Below are 23,220 nucleotides of genomic sequence, written 5' to 3' on the forward strand. Positions count from 1 at the left end.
CCATCTCCGCTGCACATTGTCCTGCAGCCCACACAGAAGCTCTCTGTGTCAAAATCGCCTTCTCGCTTCTTTGTCAGAATCACGTCGGCTTATCATGTCGGGGTCACCATTTGTCATGGTAGAGACGGACACAACAAGCGACTGATGCAGACAAAATGTCCGACACTTTATTATCTACGCTCTTCTTTTATATATGCCTTACAAAGCCGTGTGTTCATTTAATTGGTTACACAGTTGTTTTTCAACATTGCTATTGGTTGGCTTTTACTCTTCTTCTCTGCTCCTTAGTACGTGCAGAATTGCGGGTCCTCCATCCTACTCCCTTGCTCAGAGTTCCTTTTATCTTCTTTACTTCAGCGAACATCTCCCTTTTCAAGGGTTCACTGGAATCTTGTCAAGGCCAGATTCTTCTTCAATCAGGCTGGTGGCAGACCTGCTGCCTCCCCCGACAGTATAATGACCTCACTTCAACTCTGATCTATCAAAGGACAGTGGATCCATCAGTCTTTACGTGAAAGGAAGCAGCTTTGTAGAACTTGCTTGAGACTAATGTTACATTTGACCTGATTAGTTAGCATTTGATTAGACTTAACACTGGAGCCTGTATTGTTCCCTTGGGAGTGGGGTAGCCATATTGCTTAATTTTCTGTTACAATTCCTTAAGTAAGAGCAGCTACAGCATTCCAACATTCTGTCTTAGTTTACGATTTGATGACAAATTTGCTTGCCAGAACTGCTACTTTCTGTATACAAGCCTTTTCATATTCTAGTCCTTGAAGAGAAGCTAAATTATTTTGAATTATCTTCTCCCCTCTTTGTGCTTTCAGCCAGAGAAGTCAAAGGAAGGTAATAGCCTCTGAGTGTTTTTTACAAAATTTTTTTACATTTCAGAAGTGGCCAAATGAAGCTTAACTGAAACTTCATACCAGCCAATTCCAATTCATGCAGACATGGAAAATTTCAGTTTGTGAAAGAGTAACTATAAATGAGTAAAAGAATTACAACACAGAAGTTCATCAGTTTTCACAGATATGCCTACAAAACTTTAATGTTAAAAGTTTTTTAACTACCGCACTGCAAAGTGTATTTAGAGATACAATGAACAATGTTCCAAAATGGGTATTTTTACTATTACATCATTATTTACATAACTAAAGCTGTAGTTGTAGAAGTCCTGGCTCAAAGAATTATGGCAATTTATGCTATTACTGCTTTCCTCTCACAGGGAGCTGTTGGAAGTTACCTCACCAACTTCATCCACTTCAGTACAAAGTTAACTGGGCAAGCAGTAGTGGACTTCTCTAGCAGAACAGGAGTGACTTCAACTTCCACAACCATGTGTGCATTTAATATCTGGTCACAGCCAAAGGCCTCAATTGCTCACATGTTATCAAAGACAAAGCTGAAGAGTATATTAGATAGAGCATCATGCATTCAAAGTGTAAGGCCACTGTGAAAGTTAGAAGTTAAATACAAATAATTTTCAGTAAATCTATTAACTACTGAATGTCATTTAAAAAAAGAGTAGATACAGTCTTTTCCTGAACAGCTTGAAATTTTACCTGATTATTAAATCATCTGTCAATTACATGAAACATTCTGAAAAGCTTAATACAGAAGCTTTTTGGGTATTTCCCATGTATATTCTTCTCTCCCAAAGTGCCCATAGCATGCTGATTTTTGATAGATTGGCCTGGCCTCTTCAAATCCAGCTCCTTTAATGAAAAGAAAAAAAAACCAAATCTTACACTTAACTCTATTCCAACATATATTATGATTTAGACACATCAGTAATAATCAATATTATCCCTGAAAGACAATAAAACCTAGGTGTTGTTTCCTTGGCCAATCAGCCAGATTTATAGCAGGAAAGGTAGTGAGTGGATGGTTTCAATTTAAAGTGACTAGAAACAGTCAGCTTTCTTCAAATGTATCGGAGGTATGCAGTTAGTTTATAAGCATTACGTTGCAGAAACATTACAACTGGAATAAAGTTCAGCTATACCTGTGCAACCATCAGTGTGTTTTCTGTTATTGCAAGTGTAATATAGAATATTTTCTAACTATACTGTGCCAGAAAGACAGTGATGATCTCAAAAGAAGCAGCCAAAGATGATCTAGTAGACTGAGTAACTGTGAGGTTTAACTCCTTATATAGATGCAAAGTCACTGTTTAGAATAGGCTTAACACTGATTATGACCAATTAGAATAATGAAGGTGCTTTTTAGCCTGTATAATATAGCAGATTGCAGCTGTGCTAAATGATTAGCCACAGGTATCTACACAGAAATTTCTCTTAATTTCATGAAAGGCCTGAAACATTTTCTTCTACTTGCGCTTTCATCTATTTGGTATTATGTTGTTCGATTATCTTTGAAAGCACGTTTAAAATAGATGATTCATATCATAAGCTGCTGGAGAGAAAATCAGTGGAGGAACAACAAAGTAAGGAAAGAAGCACAAATACTAACAGGATAATGAATACATTTCAGATGGTGAAGAGATTACACATTCTCACACTTATGGGGTCATATATGATGTGCAGCAACTAAGTCTTGCTTCAACTGATATTTTGTGCAACACAATCACATGCTCCAATGGCTACTACAGTCATTTGTACTTGACCCTAATAGGAAAGCCACAAAAATGTGAGTGCTGACTAAATGAAAAGTAAAACATCATGAAGTACTTTGGTGCATAGTTGATTAGAATGGACAGCCAGCACCACTTACAGGATTTTAAAAATTGTGAGGTAATGTTTAACAAGGAAATACTTGCTAAACAATGCTCATGTTTTTGCCTGCTTTCTCCCCTTCTTACTGCCTTCACCACTTCCAGGGCTATGATAAAGTATTTTAAAAATGCAGCATATTTGAGCGCACCAAATCAAGGAAAGTGTCTGGGAACCACCACTCTGATGGTGATGAGCTGCCATAATGACAAAGGCAAAGAAGAGTTTTGATTATACTTGTGAACTGGTAACACTTGGAAAATATTACCTAGCAATAGAAGTTGCCATAACACCTCACATTATCTCAGACTATTAAAAATATGTCATCTCTACTCTCAGCATATGTGTTTGGGAAACATTCTGAAAAGGAGTTCAGAAGTTTGCTGGCTGCACCACCAAAACGTTGATATAGCTTGTCAGAAATGTCTTTCCTTTTTTAAGGAAAAAAAGAGACTTCCTATTCACTAACATGTTGACATTTCTCCCCTCAGAGTCAAATATACTCAAGATTCCTCTGAAATACAGAGTCTAGAATGATAGTAATAGCTCTGGATTTAAGAGAACTGAATCTTTAAAAGCATTTTCCTCGAATAATGAGATAGCTAACATGTATGTTTTGGCATTTCAGAACAGAGGTTTTAAAACCTTCATTGCTCAAAGTGACAAAGTGGTTCCTCTGTGCATAGAGTCAAGTTCTTGCTGATATATCTCTAAGGCTTGAGCTCCCATGTCAATTTCACAAAGTTTAATAACGGGTGAACTCAGTGTGGCTGCTCCTTTAAAAGAGGAAAGAGATAGTGTTTCTGTCCATTAGTTGCATACTTCATGAAACTTTTAAGAAGTCCAGCCTGCCAAGTTTGATGAAAATCAGCCAAGAGATCTGAAGGTTCCTCAGGACTGAGAAGATAGCCTGTACCATTAGGTTTTAGGAAGCTGTACTCCAAATAGGCAAGAAGCTCTACCTCCTAGAAGTCCACATAAAAAATTAAATGAGTTAGTCATGAAAAGGCGAAAAAGAAGGAAAAAATGCTAAGGTCAGATTACAGTTCCCTGGAATGTAGATGGGTAACTGCTGATAAGGACAGATGCTGATCTGCTTCTTTCCTCCAGTCCTTTCCTCTCTCAAAGGAAAGGGTAATTCCCATACTTCTTTAAGTGTAAGGATTATGTTTGTCTAGAAGACCTGTTTTTTCAGGTCTGGAAATATACCAGAAAGGAATATAGCTGGGTTGGCTGCAGGAAGCAATGTAAGTAGGTTTGGGTTTTCTTGTCCTCTCTGACTGTGTGTAGCCTCAACAATGCTTCTGATTACAACTGAATTTTTACTTCAAGACAGCTCATCTCATGGCACTATTTTTATTCTTGTTCTGTTTTTTAAATGCATACAATATTTCAGTGTCTTACCAAATCTTAAGAGAGCATTTAAGAAACCTGGATTCCTTTTTAATTAAGTTTAGTTGACTTCAAACAGGCTGCACAAGACTGCCTGACAACTAGAGACAGGCTCTCAGTGTTCAGTTTTTCTGATGTAGGAGGTAGGTTACACTTACACTTCATGAGAAGCTAGTCACTTAAGGGTGTTTTCTCTTCTGGGCTAATAGCCAATATCCCCAGAACAGCAACAGCAAACACCATATTGCCACTATTGTGTGCCAGTCAGCTTCTGTGCATGACCAAGGGCAAATTACAGCACATAACATTCCACTCATTTTAGTGGGATTGCTTGTGAAGCGAGGGCACCAGAACCCTTCCATCTCATGGCAGCTGTCTCACAAGTTGTTGCCACCTCAAGACCAAAGGCAGGGAGACCATACTTACCCTGCTACTTCTTTCAGAAAGAGCCAATATTTCTGGTGCCTTCCAGATAAGGCACAGACTGGGAGCCTTACACACCCTGTAAACAGACTGGAAAGCCTAACTACATCTAATGTTAAATTTTAATTCTGCTTTACCAAGCACACTACCACCAACTGCCTAATAAACTGCAATGCAGCACACTACCAGGGTTACTGGGAGATATAACATGGTATAATTTAGGCCAGTCTTACTTATTCAGTACATTTTGTGACCAGATTCATCAACTGGCCCTTGTATGTTGTACTGGGTGCATGGGTGATGGAAGAACAGAAATGACAGCAATTATAGATTTATGAAGGTGACTTTCATGAGGTTGAGAGCCAGAAACTTTAGAGCAACAAAAATAGATTTCCTTCAGTAAATAGTAATAGCACACAAACCTTATGATAGCTCCAAAGCATAGATCAAAGTTTTTCCACACAATCTCAAGCAGTTTTTATTCAGATCTTCTGACATTCCGTAATGAAACACTGAGATTGCAAGAGGAAGACTCAGACCAATAGCATATGATAGCTGTAGAACACATGCATACAACCCAAACACAGTTAAACAGTCCTTCCTACTTTTTGCTTAAAAGAAAGGAAAGACTTATCTTATGTATCAGATGTGTTTTACACACACCTTTTCTTCATAAAGAAAGCTAGGAGATATGCTTTTGCTATTTGTCCTTTATGTTAGAAAATTATCTGTTTTCCTCAGAGAAAGCTCAGCCTGGTCAGATATTAGACCTAAGTGACATTGCTGAAAAGCAGAAGTACTTTCTAATCATCCTCAGATACTGTCATTCTTCAGCCTCAGCAAGACACAAGGATTTCATGCCTTTGATACTGGAGACCGAGATCTACAAATATTTCTGGGGTTTTTTTGCTGCGGCAGAGAAAAGATATGTAGGACAAGATGACAAAAAGCTCCATGTTCCTAAAACACTCACAGACTTGTTTTCCCAGAATGAGTTATTTCCATGCACTCCCTGGAACTTCATCCAATATTTCCATGTACTTTTTGAAACACAGCTATCAAAAGTAGACAAAGTAACCCAGGAAGTGTTCCCTGTAATTTCACTTAATTCAAAGGAGGACAGAGGAGCTCTATAACTCATTTCTTTCAGGCAAGAATCACATTAGCTTCTTCTCAACACAGCACTGCACAGCACAGCACTGATGGGTTCTCCTGAGATGGGTTTGCTTTTATCATTCAGTGCTTTTTCAAAATACAGTCCTGCTGCAGTACAGGCTAACATACACTTAATTTTCTTCCATCATGGTGTGTTTGGATGAAAATACATTTTGCCCGAATGTCACTAAGCAACACTAACCTTCTGTGGCTTTCACTCATCTTTCCCCTTGTGTCTGCTTTCTACAGATTTCAAGAAGTAATAGTCCAATGTCTCAGTTCTATCTATATACTTCTTAGTAACCAAGAATTTATTTTTGTTAGAAACTGCCCTAATCATAACTACCTTCCCCTTAGCTAATTTTGAGATAATGCTAAGCCTCTTTTTCATTAACCAGTAAGCTGAAAATTCTATATTGCACTAAATAAACCCTACATGGTATTTGTCATAATATACAGCTAATTAGTCTGCAGTTCCCTCCATTATCCATTTTGCCCTTTCAGTGTGAAAAGGTGGTTAGCATGGAAATAATATCCATAGCAGAGCCAGCTCAACTGTCAGCCTCAGTGAAGGATGGCAAGGTCTTAGTGTAGCACACAGACACCAATGGGCTGAAAACACTTTTGCATTTCCACTTGATACATTTTTGCTTTTGTTAATCTTTAATCCAGCCTTCTATGACTTCACAGGATATTTGCTTTTCTGCTCTCCCATCCTCCTCTCTCCTCCCATTTTACCTTCACTGCTGGTATCTGACATCTCCATAGCTTGCTGTTAACAAAATCAATCTTGCCTTGTCTAGATGTCAGGCTCAGGTATTTAAAGAGGGTATCTGGAAATTACTGGAATAAATACAATGATGTATGTGTTCAGAAATGCCACTCAAAATGTGCATACCAAGAAATCAGAAGTTTGTCTTCTGTCCCCTCAGAAAGAAAATTATCAGCAATTTGCTAACTATCACTATTTGTGCTTGGCTTATTCCCAATATCCCCGTCCCTTGATGAACTCCAAACTCTGAAGTTTGATCAGGTATCAAACACATGCACAATACCTAAAGGAAGGGGTCTTGTTCCTAACTGTTATGTCTGGATACTATGTCATTGACCGTAACCACATCCAGTGGCCCCCTCCTCTGGTCCACAGAGAAAGAGAAAGATTTTAAACACATCTCTGCAGCAAAACATCAGCCAGATCACTGCTACTTTTTACTGTAGTAATTCGTTGTACTGGGTTAAAGTTATTACATAGCAGCTACTCAGAATAAGTATATGTATAAACTAGCATTGTAAACTGCCTGACAAACCTCAACTGTTTAGCATTCTCATTGGGTTCATGTTTAATAGTGAAACTGTCTAGGGGTCAATAAAACACCTCTTTCGACTTCTTAGTCTTACTAGTCCCAAAAATTCAAGGGTAAGGAAGGAAGTGCATTTTGTCTGAGCATATAATACTGATTAAAGTTGTTTTTTTATTAAAAACAACTGAATTTTGCTTTTAGTCACACTATACTAGGAACACAAAGTAGAGAACTCATGGTAACTTTAAGGTAATTTCAAATATAGCTTAAAATGGATTAAGTTACAACTAATATGACCATATAGTACAGTAGGTTGCACAACTACATCTAGACACTGCTAACATAACTGTTTGTAATATGCTGTTCAGCCCTGGGTGGAGTTGCTGGAAGTAAAAGCAAGGATGATGCAAAGAAGTACCTAGAGCAGGGATCGCAACAGAGTTGGAAAAAGAATACTATTGAGAACACACTCTTTGTTTCAGGACCATCCTAGCCTGTGTCTCTGGCTTCCCTCATAGCACTCCTTAATAACAGACACCCAAGAGGAACTTCCTGAAGCCCCATTCTAGTATGAGAAATGCTTTTCTGAAACTGGAGTGGGGCTGTGATGGTAGCATGTATTCTGTGGGGGTGAGCACACATAAGACAGAATTTCTGTTATGGTGGATTACTTTCATGGTTGCTCTTACCTGGGTTAATACTCTTTTACAGAGATCAGCTTTCACCAAAGATTTTGTAATCCACTGAGCTGCATATGCTGCAGAACAATCAACTTTGGAGGGATCTCCTCCAGAGAATGCACCTCCGCTATGGGATCCCCAGCCTCCATAGGTACCAATGATCTTCCTGCCAGTCAGTCCAGGATCACTCTGCAGGACAAACAATTGAATACATTCATGAGACAAAACAGTTTACCCAATCCCATACTAGGTTATTGGGTACAGCTTTGTTTTGTATTTGCCGCAGATAAGATTCATTGTTCACTGTGTTTGCCTTCACATGCAATGTGTTTAATGAATGAGGTCTACATGATTGGAGTATTTTTTCAGAGATGTACTATGCCATCTGTGCTGCAGCCACTTTTGAATAATAAGAATGTGGCACAACTATAAACATCACAAAAAGTGTGCTCTCTTTAAATCAGCAATCATGAAGTACTATCTCTGGATTACTGTCCAATGACTTCACTCAATAACACTTGGAGGCCAAGAATTTAGAGACACAAAAGCCTTCCTGAAAAACAAATCATATATAACCTAAAAGGTTAACAACCTTCACTTAGATATACATACTAAAGAGGAAGTGGGGGCTTCACAGAGCTGCAGCTGAGTGCTGCCAGCACAAGAGTACTGAGAAATTCTAGCTGAGTTGATGTTTATGATCCACTAGTGGCACAAGGACCACTTGGTACTATTCTTCCTCCTTCTTTCTGCCTGCCTGTGATCCCAATAATAGAGTCTCACCCTCTTGCATGGACTTTTGTCTGCCTCCTACAACTTAGTGGGCTGATCCAACTTACTCAACCAACAGAGAATAACTGCCTTTCTGTCAGATTAGCAAAGCTGGTGACTGCAAACTGATAAATGAATTTCAGAGTGTTGAGAAACTGCATTAATCCACTAATTTTAAATCCCCAAATACATAATATGGGAGTAAAGCTCACATTTATTCCTCAGCGAAGGTGGTATCCCTACATCATCCCAGCGTGATCATAAGCACAGTCTGTAGTTTTAATCCTTCATTGAACTCTTTATACAAACTAGACAGTTTTGTGTAACAAAACTTTTTACATTTTCACAGTGATTACCTGCTTACCTGGTACCAGCATCTGGAAAGTAGCACACATGTCAAATTCTAAAGACTATTGAGACTCAATACATTAAGTTCTCCCTTGAAGTTTGTTCAGCTTTTTGAATAATTTCAGTGTAGGAGATCAGATCTGTTGTTATTTCTGGTTTTGATTTTTACTGTGAAGGGATACTTCCAGTCAGGCATTTTAGCATATAACTTAAGGGCTGGCTTTTGGTCATTTAAAATACTTTCTGGAAGCAAGACAAAGATCCAAGGATCTGTACCTTTGGCTGTCCAAGCAGGTACAGCTTCAGTTTAGATGCTGGCTGTCCAGTAGGAAGAATCCAGAAGAAATGACTGAAGCTTCCTTTAAAATATATAGACTTTCTTGGTTAAAGGTATACCAGTTCATTGCACTTTTGTTTAAGATAACATTTAGAAGCATTTGGCAAAGTAGAATCCAAGTCTGTATAGACTGTCCTCTTTCAAAGTACCATACTTTGGGACCACCTTCTACAAACTTTTCACTTGGAAGGAGATGATAGATCGTGCCCTCATCAACATACTTCTCTGGAATGACTTCTTTAACAACTTTCTCCATTAGCTCCTTCTGTATTTGTTGTAGAGGTATGTTGAGAGCATGATGTACAGAAATCACAAGTGTGTACACTTGGATGGGCTCCACTGTGCCGTTACTCTCCTTGTATTACACTGTGACCTAAAGAGGAAAAAAAAAGGACAGTGAACACTCAAGGCCTAAAGTACCAGTTTGAAAACTGAAAATGATCCTCACAGTTATTTTCTGCAGAAAAAAATAAACAGATGAAGGGAAATGGGATGAAAAATGATGGATTGTTGCAAATGATTAAAATCACTGTAAGAAAAAACTAAATACAGAAAGTGCTGAAATACCACTACCAAAAGAGTTAACTAAAGGATATCACATGTATCACCACAGAGAAGCAAAATAACAAGAAAGCTACAGAAGCCTATGATTTTACTGGCACACGCTAAAATCATTCACGGTTTGGCATGTTAAACTTCAAATAGCAAATCATCAAAGTTAAGCCAAAATAACTTTTGGAGGACCCTGCTAAAATGAGCAGATGTAGATCATATGATAGGCTGTATCCTTTGCTACTTATTGCATGGCTTTTATATACATGCAAATATATACTGGCATTGCTCCATCCTTAGCATAGGTTTTCTTATAGACTAAGAAGGCCTCTCAATTTGCCCACCCTTTAAAAATGCTTGGATAGATACATCATAAAGAAATCAGTCTATTCACATGTTCTAGGCACTGCTGACAAAAGGCAGGGACACAATCCATGTAGCACTGCAACAACAGCAGCAGTATAAATGCAATTTATCCCCACTAAGCAACACCTTGCTGTCTTGGAAATGTCACATGTATGGCTTTCCTTTCCTCTCCTGCAGATATCACACCTGGAGGACAGAGAACTTACTGCCTTTGAGACCGCCAAAGTGCACCATTCTTACAGTAGGCTCAGTGACTCATCCACTCAGCTCGGCAACTCAGCTGTCAGTGGCTATGACGACTGATCAAATACAGTATACATGAGGTTTGAATCAAGAACGGCTCTGTTTTAACTGAGAAACCATAGCACTATCCCAGTCCATGCTTCTGGAATGCTGGTATTTATTCAGAAATAAAAACAGCTGATCATCAGTAATTTGTTAATCTTCTTAAACTCCAGGGGAAAAGAAGCAAAATACAAGTGTTATTTTGAAGAAACCTGCTAAGACACTGATAGAACAGTTTAAACAAAGCATGTGTGCTACTGTCATGGTTTGAACTCGACCGGCAGCCAAACACCACGTAGCTGGTTGCTCACCCTTCCCTTGCCCGGTGAATGGGGGAGAAGACTGGAGGAACGTAAGTTAAAAAAAACAATTTAGTGATTGTAATGAAACAAAACAATAATAATGGAAAGTACAAACAGGTAATGCACAATGCGATTGCTCACTACTCACCAACCGATACCCAGCCCGCTCCCGGCCAGCGATCCTTACAGAATGAATGAAGATCCCACCACTGAAGACCAGAAGCAAGAGAGAACCCACCTCCTTTATATACTGGGCATAACATCACATGATATGGAATACTCCAATGGCCAATCTAGTCCCGGCACTACGGCTGTGCCCCCTCCCCGCTCAAGAAAAGTTAACTCTATCCTAGCCAAAATCCAGGTCAGGTGCTCTGGCTGTGCTCCCTGCCAGTTCAAGAAAATTAACTCTATCCCAGCCAATACCAAGACAAATGTGTGAAACTCACACCACCTTGGAACGTGAAAATAACAGCACCATTGATGAATTCTCATTTAGTACCAGACAAGGTAAATGATTTCTATTGTTTCTCATCCTTACAGTTTATGCGTCTACATTACTAACCTGTGTTTTCCTACCTGGTCTAAGCCAGGGCCATGTTCCATTCCATTTCAGAGTCTTTCTGCTTGCAGTCAGTTTGTGCACCAGGAGGACTGTTAAGGGCATACATTCCTCAGTTTCATCAGTGGCATAGCCAAAGATCAAACCCTGCATTGAGAAACAGGAAACTGAATTAAAAAAAGGGGAAATAAGCCACTCATTTCCATGTCCTCTTTCCATTTCTGCACTGTCTTTGCCACATAATACTTTAAAACCACCCAAGCCTAGAAAGACACTGCAGTAACATACAGCGTGAATACACTTTGACATATAACCAGCCTGAAACAACGTTTACATATCTGCATGCACAAGAATCAGAGCCCAGCAGGGTCTGGTTCCCAAGAATGACTCTGCCTTAAGCATCCATAAGAATCCACTGCAAAGGCTTAATAGACATAAAGCTCATAAAGACTGCTCAATCTTCTCCCCACACATGACAACTAAACACAGCATTTGATGCCTAAGAAGTAAACCAGGCTACCCAAAAGACTTGGAAGACTGACAAAAAGCTTAATTGTAGCTCTATACAGTAAGGCCACTGGATATGAGAAAAGTCACTTTCACTGAAACTACTGGAGGCCACGTTACTTTTTTGCACTTCTGGTGATTAAGAGTGCATGCACAGTGTTAGCTGCTAATTCTTACACTTTGCACAATAGGTTTTAAGGAAAGGCTCCAGTCCAACGCAATTCTAACTGCTTGTACATAACCTTAATTTGAGTGAGTGCCTGTAATTAATTTACATTACCTGATCCCCTGCTCCAATGTCATCGTTGCTCTTGCCATGGGACACAGCATGCTTGATCTCTTTACACTGTTGTTCTAAGGCCACTAAAACTGTACAAGTTTTATAGTCCTGTCCTAGTGAAGGGAGTTTTGTAAAGTTAGGTCATACATTCTTGAGAATTCACAAATTGCTAGAGAAGATTTTAGGGATTATCTAATTATCTCGGCTAAAACTTTTAGAACTCTAAGCATGTAAGCTTCTTATACTACAATTTGTATTGCTAATAGAAGCAGACAATCAGCACATTTATGTAAGTTTCAGGACATGGGCAAGTTAGTGGTATAAGTTCAAACCTGAGCTCTTGAAACTGAGAGGATAAGTGTAATCCTACAAGCTGCTCCACCAAAGCTTGTTACATTGCTTTTGATGACTAGGGTTCAAACCATTTAGGTATTGAGCTGGGAGAGGAGTGTGGAAAATGTTACCAGAAACAGGTATTCAGTTTTTCTTGTAGTAGGTTCTAGGGTTCAATAGAATTAGAGAAAAGCTGTATATATCATGTGTGAAAAGGGAAGATTGAAGGGGAATAGTCATGTAAGGGGTTCAACTGCTGAAAGGATGCTACTTTGAGAAATATGTTAAGAATACATAAAGAATTCCCTTGCATGTGAACATCAAGTGTCACAGGTTTATGCACCTCAAGGACAAGGAACATCAGTGTTAAAGCTTTCACTGTACAAATGTGCAGATATAACCACCTTCTGACATTTGTGCAAACACTAGTTCTTCTGCATCAGAGAAGCAAAATGCACCTGGCACTTTCAAGAATAAGTCTTTTACAGGTATGCCACCTTAAAATAGCTTCTTCAGTACCAGACACTGAAAAATGCATATCAACATCTATGCAGTTTTCTCCTAGGCCTGGCACACATTTCATTCTATTTTCTAGAAGGTCATAAAAGCATAACTTGAGCCACATGCAGAACAGACACAACAATGAACACAAGAAGGATCTCACTCACCTTTGGAAGAGTCATCATACCCTATCTTCTTATGGGTCTCTTACAATTTGTTGGTAATCTACTATAGCCTAGGATGTGCTCTCTCCACAAAGCAAAATCATACCAGTTTTTGCCACACACTCTGTAGAAAAAAGATGAAACATCAGAAATTTACAGCTACTATTTTACAGTTACACAGGGAGATCCTGAGGATGGTTCTATGAACAAAGGATTAGTCACAGGGGAAACTAGTGTAAAGCCATAGCATAAATGTAGGTCTGTGTGCAACCACTCTTCAGCTAATATGAACATTAAAATGCCTGCATGGGGGTGTGTGTGTGTGTGTCTTTGTGGTGGTGCAATTCTTACCCCTCCCCGCCCCTCCTTGTTGGGCTGCTTGGTGCTAGGTGTGATTCAACCCACTTTCCCCATCTATACACCAATCTCTGGAGATAAGGACTGCTAATGTTAAGGCCCCCTTAAGGACCCTGGCTCCTGCCCCGCCCAGTTGCTCCTGGCACACCTGTGCCTGGGATGCAGTCAGATGGGAACAATAACAGTTGCACATTCATCAAGTTCTTGTGCAACTGCTGGAAGGCACCAGAATACTTCGAGCTGGGTGTGAGTAAAAGGTATCTGACAAAAGTCTTGGACCCTATAAATGGCGACCACAAGGGAGACCCTTTGAGCTCTCCTGGATTGCAGCAGGCCTCTGACCAGCATCTCCCCTGAGCTGGGACATCTCTCAGGTACCCAAACCCTTAAGGTGTCGTCTGCTGCCAGAGCTGACCGAAGGCCAGGGCAAAGTCAACCTGCTCAAGTCTCAATTATCATCCGTTGAGGAATGCCAAGGCATTGTGAGTATTTACTCTAAATTTGAGAGGAGGGAAATTTTACTTTGAGCTAGCTTCTCTTTCACCCACTCTTTCTCTGCTTACTGGTGTGTGGGTACATACTTTATTCTACTGGATCTGAATACTTTTATCTCTGTGTGTTTGTACGTTTTGTGTTCATTCTACTGGATCCAAATACTTCTGTTTCTGTATGTGTGTTTGTACGTTTTGTGTTTGTGTATGTGCATGTACATATGTATAAATAAAGATACCATGAAGTAAGTTAGTGTGAATCTTGTCATCCTAGAATCTGTTAATAAGTTGCTATTTTTATAACATCTTCTAAATTAGTTGGAAATGATCAATTGCTGTCATTTATTAATAAATCTAAAATTCCTGTCAAATCATTACTGTGTTAATACTTTCAACTATGACAGTGTCCATCTTACCCAGTTATTGTATCTCCACAGTGGCCAGCAGCAAAAGTATATAAGAACAGCTCAAATATATAGTAGTATTTTTCCAAATACTTCCCTGGACTCCAACAATTTCAGCTCAGGGTCTTCCTGAAGCTAAAGTGACATCATTTATTAACAGATGGCTTTACCAGTTTTTGATAGATTTTTGTTACAGTAATTCACACAGTTGCCCTTGGCAACCATGAAAACTTTTAGCATCTACAGGATCCTAGAGTAAGAAGCTATGAAACTTCATTACAAATTTTGTGCAGAATCATTTTATATTTTATTTTGTTGCTTGTTTCAAGCATCCACCTGGGCTCCAAACTTTTCAATTTTATGTTAAAACATAGAGCAAACAATCACAATCACATCAATACAGCCTACAACTGTATAGCTCTATTTCATACCCCATTCAATCCTCTCTTTTCCAGACTGAGAAGGCCTAGTCTATTCACTGAAAGACACAGTATGGCACGATCATATTTGTCACTCTTGCCATAGAAACTTACTATTCTTGCCACACAAACTTACTATAGTCTTTTTTGGGATGGGGAAGGAGGAACAGATTGCACACATTATTCAAGACAGGCAACCATGGATTTATATGACTTAGTGATGTTCTCAGGTTCACCATTCATTCCCTTCCCAGCAAGTCCTAACAGTCAGCTTGGATTTTTACTGTTACTGAGCACCAACTCTTTTCACAGAAACGTATGTCTATTACAACCCCAAAATCTCTCTTCTGAATGCTTGAAGTGAACTACAAACCTTACTTTCTATATACGTGGACAAGATTGCTCCCTTCCCCCTTGCATTAGCTTCCACTGAATTTCATCCACCACTTTGATCCAGTCATCATCTCATATGAATAATTTCACTTGATTTCAAGATTAAGTATTACAGGCAGGAATATGCTATAAAATTGCACCACTATGGACTGCAGCATCACATTAAGCTAGCTTAGAAAATCCAGACAAGCAGTTGAGAACTTAGCACACAGCAAGTTTTCTCTGTTTGTCTGCCAGAGGAATGAGTCTATATTGAACTATTAAGCTACATCCTACCTGGCATGGTATCTCTGAATTACACTGTGGACACAGTGAGAGTCCGTAATAATAAAGTAGCCCTAAATGTATACAGCACATCATCCCCAGGTAGTGATACCAATACAGTACAGGGTATCCTGCTACTATTATTTTCATACTTGGTCTTGTGCCCCTGTCTTGTGCCCTCGCTCTACTGACCAGCAGTGCTCTTCCTGTCTGCTGCACCCTAGCAGACCACCTATGTGTGCGAGGCATGTATGGTGGTGTGAACCCTGTGCTGGGGGAAGAGATCTTACATTGCAGGTGTGAGGCAGAGAAGAACAGCTCTCAGCTTTTCCAGTGTGGTCACTACAAAAAGGGAAAGCCTCTCTAGAAGAACACAAAGTTGAGCAACTGGGGCTTAGAGAGATGGAAGAATAATGCTGCAGTTACCACCAGCAGTCCCTAGAAACTCTCTCAGACCCATTACAGCCAAGCAAAGATTGATGGTGATGCAAGAGCATGATGCTGCTTTTTTAGTAGCAGGATAAGAAAGATTGATCTTCCTACCTTTGACTGCTTTCTATCCTGACTGAAATTTAATTCATCCAAAAGAAAACACAGCTCAGAGGCTTCACTATATCTGCAAGTCATAAGTGAGCCCATCTGCTCTACCCAAGAGAAAGTTACTGTATAAGGTTTTGGGCTCTTCACTGGGGGGTGATTTCTTATGTGTTTAAGTCTCCCCAAAAGAATATTTTGAACACCGTTAGTAGGTAGAAACTTCCACATTCTCTTTTGTACTGTCTTAGTTAATGGTTAGTTAATTTTTTCTCTTGACTCTCATTTGTTGGGTATGCTGGGAAGGACTTTTTTTCAAGAAAGCTTCACTTAATCAGAGAGGAAGTAGAATAATTATTCTGCTTTATGCTACTTACAGCCAGTATTCTCTTGTTTGACTTTACTGCTACCAAGTTTGTTGGCAGCACAAAGAGAGACCAATTCTGACCTGTTGAAATGAGGTAGTGCCAGTATAATAACTCAGAACTTTGTATGCAAAACTTGCTGATCCTAAAAGTCCAAACAGCAAATAAAACTCAGAACCACAGATAAATTTTTCTACTGGTAGACAGAATCTAGTTTCAACATCTCTGTAAACTACATTTCATAGTTTTGTAAAATAGTGTTATACAGAGACTCAGTACTTACATAATGCTTTGAGATTTTTTTCTGAAACTTTGAAGTAAGACCTGCACAACTAAACAGAAATTCTAATTTTCACCTGATAAATTCTGTATTAAGTGCCATAACTGATTTTTGTTCTCCAGCCCACTCCTTTTTTAGCAAACTTTGTGTCTGGTCAATCAATTTATCTTTTCCAGACTTATGTTTCAATGTTATATTCAAGTTTTCTGACTCCAGTCAGCAGTTTTGATATGGTTTTTTTCCCAACAGATTACAGAAATCAGGGATTTATCTACATAATCATGTCACATCTCAGTCTTTTTTTTGGTAGGACAAACTGATCATGTTTCTCACATCTCTCATGACACATTTTTCAGTCCTTGTCATTTTTGCAGCATTTCTCTGTTACCATCTCCAGCTTTTCAGCAGTTTTGGAAGCATAACTTCCTGCAGTACTGAAATACATACTTCATCAAGTCTAACACATATGCTAAACCCTCTCCCCCATGTCTCCGCACTGCTGACATCTATGCATCAAGGATCACATGAGATTCTTCAGATGAAGTGTCATATTAGACCACTGTATTTGTGGGATGCAGCTAGTTCTCTGTGCTGTAACTATAGTCTCAATGGCTTGTTCTAAATAAAAAATAACTGCATTTGGAGAGCTCTTTAGACACGTTCCCTTTCTGTGCCCATTCCCCTTGGCAACCCAGCTCATTCCAATTCAATGATATGTTCTTAGCCTCTGGAAGAGGCGATGTTGCTAGTGACAACATCCATGTAGAATACAGGGTAGTCCTAACAAAGTCTCACGAAGAAAGGCAAGCCACTTTGATCAAAATCATATTCATATGAACTGTGCACTTCCTGTGAACCAAGGGCATCACCCTGCCTCTGTAAAGGCACAGAAAATATCTATTTAGCATTTCTGGATTTTGAGTTTTATTAACACCTTTTACTCCGTGAAGAAATGCATCTTGACATACATGTTTTCTCAGTTCACTTTTTCACTAGTTTTCCTACATTCCTCATTATCATTATACCTGTCAAGCATAGTTTTCCCTGATACCATTGGCTTCTCCTGATCTATTTCTTGCATTTCAGCATTTTTAATTTGTATTGGGGTACTATGTGTTTCCTTTTTTCTGTTGATTTTTTGCAGCTTTTTTCCTGCCTTTCCTTCTCCTCTGAGTCAGTGTGTCAGAGTTGGCCTCTTGATTGACTGTGGAAGTGTTGACTGTCAGCCAGCTATTGCAAGAATTTTGGATCACAGAATGTTAGATCAACATGGATTACTTGTTGTACTTCATTAATCTCTTTTTATATCTGTATTGTACTTACCACAGGCAACCTTGGCATCTGGATCAAAACTGAGATGAGCATCTAGAACAGCATCACTTATCTGATCACATATCTTATCTAGAAGATAAAAGACAGACATAACATTCCTTTTTGTAATTAAAAACAAAAAAGTGATCTCTTAGTAAAATTTAATTTCCAGTGGGCAAGAGACTTCTGTTTATGGAGCATTTGCCAAGAGGCAATTTTAGTAATTTATATTCTGAAAGGTATGTCTTACCCTGTTTCCACTCCTCTCCTCAAGCCAATCCTAACTGACATTTTACAATCACCTGCACAGGCCAGCAGCCTCCTAGGTGAGGGGACAATGAAAAAGGTCTGCAAAGGCATCCTGAAATATTAGTTTCAGGAGAACAGAAGATCCAACTAGCAACTTTGGTATTTAAGTATTAAGTACATTAAGTATTAAGTATATTAAGTGTATTAAGTATATTAAGTATTTAAGCTAAGATCTTTCCGTAGGGGTTTTGCATTATTTCCCTCTTTATTTTAAAGTTTGTATTGCATATTCTGTGTGAATTACCTATTTTTATCTACATCATAACTGTCAGAGGTCTGCACTTAAGGCAGTGTTTATTCCTTCAGTACCTTCAGTGGGGACCTCTCAGATCTCATGTGTCAACTTTTTTGGATGACAAGAGGCATTGCTCTCCCTACAAACAGATATGTTAGATTGAAGTCCACTCCTGCAATTATCCACAACCATCTGGCTCATTTGAGTTTAGAAAAGCATCTGCAAACATTCTCTCAGCACTGGCCACTCACAAGTTTCCACGGTTATATTTCTGAGTTTTCAGGGGGGGGTTTAGGACAAAAGCACTGGAGAAAAAGGTGTTTACCTATTCTGTCTTTAGCACCTATCACTTATTGTCCAAGTAAGACTTCTGTCGTATGAGGAGCGGCTGAGGGAACTGGGGTTGTTTAGTCTGGAGAAGAGGAGGCTGAGGGGAGACCTCATCGCCCTCTACAACTACCTGAAAGGAGGTTGCAGAGAGATGGGGATGAGCCTCTTTAACCAAGTAATAAGCCATAGGACAAGATGTAATGGCCTCAAGTTGTGCCAGGGAAGGTTTAGACTAGATATTAGGAAGCATTTCTTTACAGAACGGGTTGTTAGGTGTTGGAATGGGCTGCCCAGGGAGGTGGTGGAGTCCCCATCCCTGGAGGTGTTTAAGAGTTGGGTTGACATAGCGCTTAGGGATACGGTGTAGTTGGGAACTGTCAGTGCTAGGTTAATGGTTGGACTAGGTGATCTTCAAGGTCCTTTCCAACCTAGATGATTCTGTGATTCTGTGAGTATGCCAAACGCATTTTGTTGGTTAAGTTAATGAACAATTTAGGGGACCAATTGATATTCTTAGTCTCATCAGGGTAACTGAACCAAGTACAAGTAAGCAATCCATATTATTTCTTCAAAACTACACGTTTGAAAGGTTGCATATCTGCAGAACCAACATAAGGAATATGAATTAATTTTCACCCACCATCATTACAAAAAAAGGTATCCAAAATATGTTCTGCCACACAACTACACAGCTGGATCTACAACACTGTATCAATGAGCCAGGTGCCTATATTGTTTGCAAGAGCCTATGTAATTATCTATGTAATCACCAATCTAAACTAACTTCTCTTGCAGGAGTGCATACCCTTACATATGCGTAGACTCAAGGGCCCAAAGAGGAAGTTAATGAAGAACCATAACTGAACGACCATCTTAAACTACTTATTTACTTTTAAAGATAATTTGGTCTGGAAGAAAACAAACATCTGAATGAAATTATAAGGTAAGAGTACAATTATTCTGTACCCCAAAAGATCTGTAATTCAGTGAAAAGTTTAAGTGCAAATTGAATTTTAGTATGAGACCTTGTTGTAGTTTGAACTCAGCCGGTAGCGAATCGCCCCATGGCCAGTTGTTTACTCCCTGTCCCCCCCCGGTGAAATAGGGGAGTGATAGAAGAAAGAAGAAATGTGTAGGTTAAATAAAAAAAAGGTACTAGCAAAACCAACATTAATGATAGAAGTCCAAAATGGGTAAAAAAGCTGCTCACTGAGCAGGGACCAGAGCCCATGAGAGCACGCGCCCGCCTATATGCTGGGCTTTGATGTCACATGACATGGAATGGTCCAAGGGTCCATTGGGACCCGGCCCTCCAGCTGTGCTCCCTCTCAGCCCAAGGAAAGTTAACTCTAGCCTGGCCGAAACCAGGACAGACCTGTAGTGTAGTATCTTCCGCTACAATACAATCTAAAAGCAAAGAAAAGTGAAACATGCTACCCTGTAGTTTTCAATGGATAAGCCATTCTGCCATTAATACTACCTTACTCAAATACAAACTAAAAACAGGGTAAAAGCAAAGAACGAGTGATAAAAATGTATATGCCCCTTTTATTTACACAGGCTACAGTGATCTCAATGTCAGCATGAGATCTGCTTACAGGGGTGCGTAGTCTCTTCTTCATTGGCATAATTTTCACAATCTGAATCAGCCATTTCCATACCTTTATGTTTTGCTTCTAGTGTTTTCCCCAATCAAGCTGAAGCTAAACATTTCCCTGTGCATTTCATAAGCATTTGCAAAGTAAGTCCAACAATTTAGAGGTTTGACAAAAAGCAAAACAACAGAAGAAGCCATCTTGACAGCCTGTCCAGCTATTTGTGCTGCATTGATCCCTAGCTCTAGCATTATCTTACTGAAATGTCTTGCTAGTGTATTTATGCAGAGAATCAGAATCCTGATCAGTTACTTAAGTTATATTGCACCTGCATTGATAAAAATTGACCACAGTTTGAAGACGCAAGAACATAAGATGAAAGACAGCAACATCATGTGGTCATAATTTCAGACCCAGAAATCATTGGTGCAATCAAGTATAAAATCAGTAACACCAAGTTCCAAAGTTTGTCATCTGGCTAGTTTGTCAACAACCCTGAGGCAAACTGAGTCCTGAAGATTGCAAAACTGACTTACACCAGAGCGTCCAGTGCTCAAGCAGGAATGGCATAACCTGGAACAACTGGTAAGTTTTATTGCCTTCAGCTATTTGCACCATTACAACATACATTGCAGTGTTTTAAAGCAAACAAGTGGTTGTGGTAATTCAAGATACGATGCTACATGCTGCAGTGGCCTTGCAGCTGCTGTTCTGTTCACTAAAGGCTGGGCAGACAGACTAATACAACTGGTCTCATACTGTGCCATTCCCACCTCATGAATGAGAAACAGGACAATACAAATGCACAAGAAAAACTTTGCTGCAAAGCTTCAGTGTTTGACACCACCCTCATTTTCTCACTATTATTTTTTTGGTCTTTCCTTCTACTCTGGGAAAAACAAAAGGTAATGTTATTCTTAGTGTTAACATCAAAATGCTCCATTTGAAGGTTCTGCAATAAAACCAACTGTTGCTACCTTTTTATAAATTTGAGTCACTAGTATGTGTGCCAGAGGTCTAAACTTCCTCCAGCCCATCAGTTAACATAGCTTCTAGATATGTATTTGTGTAAACAAAGCTGTGTGAAAAATAGCTGAATTTAATGAACAGCAATTAGAGTTGAAGCATTGCCTCGCAGTCCCAGACCTGGAAAATACAATGGCTTTGTACAGCCTACAGCATATGTAAACTTGTGCTAGGGAGAGCAATGTGGCAAAGAGGCATATCTAGTATTAATATCAGTAGTTGGAATGCAGCTCTGATGAAAATCAGTGCTTAGTATTCCAAACGTTTCAGAGATACAGAGTTCACCTATAATAAATATGTGCATAAAGGAATATTTTTTCATTATAGAATTAAAAATGAAATTGTAATTCCAGTATATGTGACAGCTCCAACTCTACCTCTAGAAGACCTCTCCATGCTTTTTTCTCTCAAGCAAAAGTTTAAAGTTGTCTATATCAGATTATATTGCATACTAAACAAGACAAATTCTTGTCAAGCAAAGACACTAATCTGAAGTTTATTCAAAATAATTAACTCGTTCTTTCTTTTCTCCATTGGGGGAGATATGACTGAACTTTCATCAGATAGCATTCTTCAGTGCAAGTATTTATAAAAGCAAAGATTCAGTCAGCATTTTTACTTACCAGAATGTTGTTCAGCAACAGATTCTGAGGTAAAAAGAAATTGTTTTTCTTTTTTTGAGGTAAGAATTGACATGTCTTGGTACCTTTAGCAAGCCTGCAAATGAGAAAGACCCAAAGCAACTGGACTACAGAACAAGCACAGGCAGAAGGTGAAGTGGAAAGGTTAATGCAAGGCAAACAGTGGATGTAATTGATTCTGCACGTTATTTCCTCAGAAATTCAATAGATTAGGACTGATCTGTGTGGATTTTACAATGCACTGATACAGGAACTCCCTTCATAAGACTTCTGTGTTTGGCTAACTGTGGTCCTGCTAAATTCTGCAGAAGTGTTATTACGTAAACTGTGAACACAGCTAAGCCAGTGCTTTTGCACAGTCTCCCAAGCCCCCATTCTTACTCTTTCTTCTAAGTGCTGACTGGAAAGCACTTCAAGACAGCAAAACAGCACAGAGATTTTCTCTGAATTTTTAAGGGCAAATGACACTTTGTCCTAGGCATAATATCCATATATTGTTCTCAGCTGCAGTAGTGAACTGTGCAGAAATGTATCTCTTTATGCAAGAACAGATGTTCATAACAGCTCCAGGTGGTAAGCTGTGCTCTTCTTCTCAAATACTATTTGTGTCAGTGTCTAAGTGAGGAGCTGTAGAGCAACCAACAGCATGCTCTGTAGAAACAGTGATGAAGACAGTGGGTTCATTGTAAGTTACCTTGAATTCTGAGACTAAAAGCTGTGCCCTAGCTCAACAAATCTTAAACTTGTCAGTGGTCAGGCTCTTGCAATTCATTTTACACACCCCTTTTTTCCTACTGTTTGCCTTGATGAAGAGATACTAGTAGGAAACAGCTGAACTCAAGTATCTAAACTAAGCAAAGAAGCACTGCCCATTTGGAAGCACTGTTTGCCTTTGGTTTATTTCAGAACACAGTGCAACAGCACACTGGAGCATCTGAGTACAGCACAGTGTGGCAAAGCTACCTAGTAATGACAACAGATGCATCTGGTCTTAAAAACCCTTGTCCTGCTGAGCAGCTCTACACTGCTGCAATACATTATGTTGAGCTCAGCTTCTCTAAACCAGTAGTCATTTCTGAAAATGTTGCTCCATAATCTATGCGCCTTAAACCATAACAAGAGTGGTACTGAGATGCAGGTATGACTTCAGCTACAACTGAAGGCTTTACTACTGGCCATCATAAGACCAGGCCACCAGCAAACATCTTGCAAGAGATGTGTGTTCATTCTGCAAAGCAGTCTTTACTGCTAGGACGTAGGATGCCTTCACTTCAG

The 23,220-nt window shown here is 39.3% G+C and overlaps 1 pseudogene; it reads right to left on the minus strand.

Moving 5' to 3' along the window:
- Positions 1-1,224: 1,224 nt before the first annotated feature.
- LOC141918075 (S-adenosylmethionine synthase-like) lies at positions 1,225-22,000 on the minus strand (annotated as a pseudogene).
- Positions 22,001-23,220: the final 1,220 nt, after the last annotated feature.

This window comes from Strix aluco, chromosome Z (genome assembly GCF_031877795.1).
Source record: "Strix aluco isolate bStrAlu1 chromosome Z, bStrAlu1.hap1, whole genome shotgun sequence".
NCBI classification, from domain to species: Eukaryota; Metazoa; Chordata; class Aves; order Strigiformes; family Strigidae; genus Strix; species Strix aluco.